We start from the raw sequence: 7,644 nt of genomic DNA on the forward strand, positions 1-7,644 counted from the left end.
CAACCAACCAGTCTGTCGGGTTTGAATCGTACTTTCCTTTGCTTGAATCTTTTTTATAGAAAGTGAATATAAAAAAGGATTAATATATGACATAAGTATTAGCTTTTTATTGTCGATAAGATATTGGGAGGTAAGAATAAGACAAAGTCGAGGTTCATAATTCCGACATTATGCTTAATTTCGATTATTCGATATGGTGTTGCACTGAATTGCAGCGATGTAACTACAGATAACGGTAAGTGTTACGGTAAGAGGTTTTTAGTTTTTTGTAAAATTTTAGAGCATTGTTCACTAGACATAATTCGAAAAAAATTGAACCCAGGAACCATTGGACCGCAGTTGGCACTCAACAAACATGTATAACAAATACTACATTAGCCAGAGCATAGTATTGAAAACTGTCTTTTGATAGAAGCCATTGCTACAATTATTGAATTAAAAGAAAAACTTATAATTTAACTGCATGAGCTCAAAAACACTGTACCAAGATCTAAAACCTTATTACTAAAAGCACAGTTCTGTGTTGAAATAATTAAGTTCGAATATTAAAGAGTATCACGGGAACCAAGATTCTAGCGCAATTTATCGTAAGTTTGTCATATTAAAGATCTATAAAGATGTACTTGTATTTTGTATTATCAATACGATCCGATTAGATCTCATGGGCGAAATAAGGAACGCATTTCCTCATCTAAATTTGTAATTTACTTTACAGGTGATACCTTATGAAGTATTAAGTGTATGTGTTTGTAAGAATCAGGCAAAAATGGGATAAATCAGAAATATGCATGTCAAATCCCACCGATTTGACAATATAACATCACTTGAGGATAATTTCTCAGAAATTTTTCAATAGAATGTTTAAAAAAAATGAGGTTTTTGACAGAGTTATCTTCCCTCGAAATGTTCATTTTCATTCAATCTCAATGAAATTATAACTCAATGTTCCAACATGACATGGAAGAGTGATCAAGTTAACCAAGATTCTAGCGGAAATCATAAGAATGTAAGACCATACATGGAAAACAGAATAAAAAGTAACTAAAATAATACATACAAAGAAACAAAAGTAAATGAGCAACTGTGACTCCACTAAAAACTGGGAGCGTGAAACAGGTGCTTTTCTAGAAACTCCCACCGAGTTGTTCATAAAAAGTCAATTCCGGGTTAGACGAAAGAGGAAAGGAAGACTTTGACACGTTGAATCAGTTTTTATGGTGCACATGAATACACCGTAACGATCCATGAGTTCATGATGACGACCATAAAACTTCTGTGGTGATGACTTCAATCTTGAAGCAACATAACCCTGTTCAAGAAAATATTGTCTTTTTTCCCTTGATTCTGATGATGCAAATCGTCGAATTACACTATCATGGGCTTTTCATACCATGTTTCACCCACTGCCTGATTCTTATAGGGACTGACACTTGAATACTCGGTTAACATTGGGTGATATACAATGTTAAAGGGGTAACCCTTTCGAGGTCATCACAGAGTGTATTTTCCACTTTTCATTTTCTGTAAGTTTTACTTTTATTTTGTTTCTATTTTATACTTGACACGTCTCCCATACAAAGTTCAAGACTTATTTTGAAGTTAGAGTCCTTTTTATCTAACATGTATTTTCATTGTATTCAGTTCCCTTTATTTTACTTATTCATTGCTTACATCTTCTGCATTGCTATACTACTGATCTCATCAATGCCGATCGGTAATTATTTCGTGCTGCCCGTATGTATTGTAATATACCAAAAAAATATTTAACAGTAATGGAAGCGGTAGATTTAAAACCTGGCTTTACCCATCTTTTAAATCAGAAATACCGGTACCAAGTCAGGCTTCCGTTTTACAAAAAGTCGTAAATGTAAAATTGATCGGAAGTAATGACGTCATAAACTAAAATAGCATTGTGACGTCATGATTTACGATCAATTTCACACTTACTATTTTTTTTGTGAAACCGACGCCAATACCATTGCCAAGATTTAAAACTTTTCAGGTTTTCTCTTCATACTGTCATTTGTTATACGGACTTTTGTTATTGACTTTTCCTTATAACTATTGCGTAGACTTTTTTTAAATATGCTTTTATTTCATAATTTTCTCTAGCTTTACATTTTCAAATCAACTCAGATGTAGTAAACTATTTTGTTTGCCAAGCTACTCGCAGCCTGCAAGATAACTTAAATTATGACATTTTTTGGAAATGTTTTTAAGACACTGTGCAATTGCTTTTGAATTTTTCGTTTTTATACAGTACTCTACTTACACTTTTACTGCAAGGTAGTTGTAGGCTATGTGTCAAGTTAGGCACCTTTTTGTTACCTATGGTCACGATATGCACACTACTTCGATTGTTTCATAAAACTGATTTATCTGTATGTTTTTTTTTAGCTCAATGTATAAAATTTCAAGGAAATACCTATTATATTAGCTCCAGTTCTGATAAACCTGATTTTGTTGGAGCTAAGGTAATAGACAATGAATATAGGTCTTCCATCGCTTTTATTTATTTAATACAAGTTTAACTACATAATGCCGATAAAAATAAGCTCACGGAGAGTGTATTTATAATCAAGTATTCTCTGTCTAAGAATCAGACAAAATATGTAATAAGGTGTGGAACATGAAGAAAAAGTACACAGAGATTGTATTGCATTATTCAAGTATGTAAACCTCATGACTACGAGAAATTACTGTCCACGTGTTTGTAAAATTTGTCTGATAGATCAAATTTAGTTGAAATGCACTAATTTTTCCGAGTTTTTCCTTATACAAGTCACCAATGCTTCATGATGAATTTAAATAGCTTTTCAGTTGTTTTCTTGATGTATTTGAATATGTTTGAGGCAAAAAACACCAAATTGAGAAAATGATGTGCCACTCATTGCCTGATTCTTACAGACAATGGTACTTAAGTACTGCCAATTTTATTTGCTTACTCATTGTTATCTGTTACATTTGTTGCATAAAATAATGGTAATGACTGTAGATTTTTGTAATTGTAATGCAAACTTGGCCACGAAATGTCAAAGCACAAATACATGTAGTATCGGTGGTCTCGGGGAAGCAGGCTAGCCTCGAGTACGGGGGTTCGTGCGTTTGATCCTCTGTTGAGTTTTAAACCGAAGACTTTAAATTTGAAGTAACTGCTTCTCTGCAAAGACTGCAGCATATTGGAGATAAATTAAATACTGATTAGCACAGACTCAATATAATGTGTAAGAGTTTAGTGACATGCTTACATGCTTTCTTTTGATTATATGGGTTAGCACATTAACACTATTGACACAAATCATTCAAAGAATCAGTATTATTTCTGTTACAATCGATTAATGAAATAAAAAAAAAATTGACTGATATAAAAGTATATCTTGAAGTTTTCTATTCCTTTAAAATGAGTAGTAAATATTTTTTTTTATATATTATTTCAGAAAAAATGCGAAGAGCGTTTAGGAAGACTAGCTGAACTAGATTGTTCTTGGAAACAAAGCTCCTCCATAGATCTGATGCGTCAAAATAGATCAAATATATCTACAGGTTAGATATATTTGATACATACACAAAAATATAGTTTAAAGCTTGAAATTAAAATGTCACTAATCGGTTTGACATTATGAATCTTATCAAAGGAATATCCCTCCTTCAACGTTGTTGTTTAAACTAAATTTATTTGACAATATTTTGTACAGATGGATTTTTCAGTTGACTGGCCTACATCGAATAAATATAATGACAAAAGCAATATAGATGTAGCGTTATATCAGTAATATACATTAATTGTAAAAATATGAATGCTCAATGACAAACGTATATAATATAATGTACAATGCCGCTAACCTGTAATCAGACTTGAGTGTTATAATCGGATAATTATTTGGAAATAAATCAGTGCCATAAAGCTATTTATTTTTACTTTCTTTTTTTTTGGGGGGGGGGGTTATTATTTTATTTTTTGGGGGGTTATTTAAATTATTTATTTATTTATTGTGTTTTTTATTCTTTTATTTTTGTTTCTTTGTTTGTTTTTTGTTTTTGTTTTTTGGTTTTTTTTATCTTATGTATTTCTATTCCCTGTGTACAAATTGTAATTTTGTACTTATTTCATGTATGTTTAATTTGTGACATTTTTATTCAATTATAATTTGTATGTTCGGTTTGGACAAATTATCAATTGCATGAAATTAGTGAATACAAATTAGTACAAATTAAATTTGTATAAAATCTGCCAAAAAAATTTCTTTCATTTTTAATTGTTTATATTAAGAAATTCTAAATATGCCAGTGACACACAAACTATTTGTAATATCGAAAATCGAACATACCATCCAAATAATAAAACTGTGGCTTTATAAACTTTCATTTAAAAGCATACTTCACATTGATTAGAGCATGCCACATAACCATGAAATGGGAATTACACATTACATTTTTCTTTTTCCATTTGCATTTTGATGATACATTTGAAGTACTCCTGCTAATATGTTAAGTTCATTAATTAAGAGAAGATTGTACTTAGAAATATAACTTCTAGAAAGTTCTAATACTCGGGAAATTTATCCCTCTGAAAAACCATTACTATATGTGAATCCACTAAACAAAACCGACTAAAAATAGAAAACGTATGCTGTTTTGTTAGAATTATTCAGCCAAATTCAATGACTAAGAAAAATCAAAGAAGTTGAGCTCACTAAAATAAATTTACCTAAAGCATGGTCCAACATTTCAATATAGACTGATTATTTGATTGTTTACCCTGATTTGAAACCGAGCATTTAATTTCATACAAGCTATAAGTTATTTTGGCCGATTATATACAAATTAAAATTTGTACAAAATGTTCATACAAATAACCATTTGTACAAAATTACAACTTACACATACCATGTACAAATGACAGATATGTCAAGATTTAACCTATATTTGTAAGTATGGTATAATGTTTCAGATCACTTTTCACCCATATCGAGATTCTGGAAAAGTCTAGCATTTAATGAATATTTCAGAATCTTGGATAGGTAGCTCATATAATCAGACATATTCTCGCTGGATCTGGGAGACAAGCCGCAGATGGATTGAGTTTGCAATATGGGGGTCCAAATCAACCAAATAATGACGGATCTGGTGGGAAAAATGTCTTGGAATGTGGAGGCCATACGACTACTTACTGGTAGACAACAAATGCACTGACCATTACCGTAGATATATTTGTGAAGGCAATAAATACATATATTGAATACAAAAATATCAATCATATGTGTTACTAATTTCGATATATTGCACGCATGTTTCTAAGAGTAACCTCTCATCAGCAGCATTAGATTAAAAAATACAGCAAAATCTAAATAACAAAATTAAGTGTATACAAGAAGTACTCAAAACCAAAAATTATCGAAATAGCAAGTCAAATCCATCATAGAGAGGTTCTACCATGTGCTATACAAGGAATGAAGCCGCAGTGTTTCAAGTATTTTGAAATGTATTATACTGCAAGTGTTGATAAATATGATAAATAAAATCTGACATAATTCGGGGGCAGATAAGTCTGACTATTGAGTTGGCGAATACCCACGGTGGACCTTTGGTCGTCCAGCAGTGGCATCGACCCAGTATAGGTCATTTCTGATTGTAACATAAAGGGATTTAAATTATTTCTGATTGTAACATAAAGGGATTTAAATTATTTCTGATTGTAACATAAAGTTATTTCTTATTTTCTTAAACGTATATATATATATATATATATTGTATATATATTTTTTTCTTTAATCTGGTATTATTATTATTTACTTTGGAGCTCGTAATTTTGCAAATATTTGTGTTTCAAACGTGTTCAAAACATTTGATTAAGAAAATAATATACTACTGCATGTGTTTGATATTCAATTCATCTACATATGTATATGAAATTTGTTTTTCAATATACGTACTTTTGCTTCATAATAATATTTTATATTTAATTTTAGACAACGCTTCTAATACTATAACTCATATATCTAGTTCGCTTCAAACATTACTTTTAATGTCTACTGTATGTTTTTCATTTTACTGTGAATATTTACATTTTTAGTAGCAAATTCTAGATAATGAATTCTTGATATACAGGTTTCACTGTCTAAACCGAATCACCTTTGGACTTTAATACTAGTTCGTTTTACACAGGTATTTGATGTGCCTGCTTTATTTTTTCAGATTTAATGCACATACTTAATTTTTTTAAATTTGAATCCAGTTTTTTTTATCATTCCTCCTGGTACAATTAAATTGTTGAATATGTCGCAGAAACAATAACTTCACCAGGACTGAAAACGTCAGCTCAAGGCCACCCATGGGTCTTCAATGAGGAACGAGGAAACCCTCACAACACAAAACAGACTAGAGATCGCCCCACAACAATATGATACACAGGTACAGCGAAACTGTTTAAACATTTCACAAATGAACAAATGATTACTAGCATTTAATTGAAATACCATCTCCAAACCAGTTTAAACCTACAAAAAGTTATGCTCTTATCGTATGTAATATCAGTCCCAATTCCTCTCATGCGGAGTTGAGAACCACGGTACATCATAAGCCATGCAATAAAACGTGCAACAATTTATATTTCTTCCATTGGAAACGCCATTAGTTGTCTTCTATGATTAGATTGAAATTAAACAATCATTTTGAACATACATACATCAATAATGCAAGACTTTGTGGAATTGAATTGCATCTGCTCATATATATATACATATATTTTAGATGAAAAAAATATATATATTGTACGTGACATTAGAACTTTGCAAGAGTTATCGTTCTTCATTTGGTTTCAATTGGTTGATTTTAGCGAGGGATGAATATATGATGTTCTAAAAAATACAGATCTGAATGACAAAAAGATCATCGTTATTTGAAAGTAAAGCATATATAGACTGAAAAACATCGTCTGTTTTTGTGGGTTTTTCTTCACCATTAATCACTTCATCATTGGCAGTCCCTGAATTTTATTTGGACTGGTACTTAAAGACTTAATGCCGTTCTATTAATGAAATACAACTACTCTAATGGCACTTAGTACATGCAATCAACTTTTGATATTTTTAATCTAATTTTATGATAGTATAACAAAGGGAAAAAGCATCATCTTCAAGTGTATCGAGCATTTAATGCGTGCGCTGTATTGAGCACTTACGTTCATTCCAATCTAACACATTGACCTTTACAATCCCCTGTAATAAAAGGTAAAAAATGAACAGAAAAATCAAAACAAACACACCACTAAGGAGGTAGACTTAGGGTAAGGGACATAACTCATGAAATCAGTGATCTGTTTGTATTGTATTCAATTTCACCAAAGCCTCTCAAGCTTTCGTTTGAAGCAGAATAGAATGAAATCAAGTTAATTACATGCTTACATAAGATTGATGTAAAATGCTGAATACAAACGTTCCATTGATTTACCTCCTTAAGAACACTTACAGTTACTGATAGCTAGCTTAGCAAATTTTATGTACAATCTATATAAATTTTATCTCAAAAGCGCAATCCCCAAATGAAAAACCAAGACTTGATATGTGGTCTGTATCTGATTCTGAATAAGAAATAAAAGTAAATTTGGTGGGTTTTTGACATGCATGAATCACCTCCTATCTGATA

Source organism: Perna viridis, chromosome 3 (genome assembly GCF_037379345.1).
Source record: "Perna viridis isolate PV_CMFRI_1.1 ecotype Kerala chromosome 3, ASM3737934v1, whole genome shotgun sequence".
NCBI lineage: Eukaryota > Metazoa > Mollusca > Bivalvia > Mytilida > Mytilidae > Perna > Perna viridis.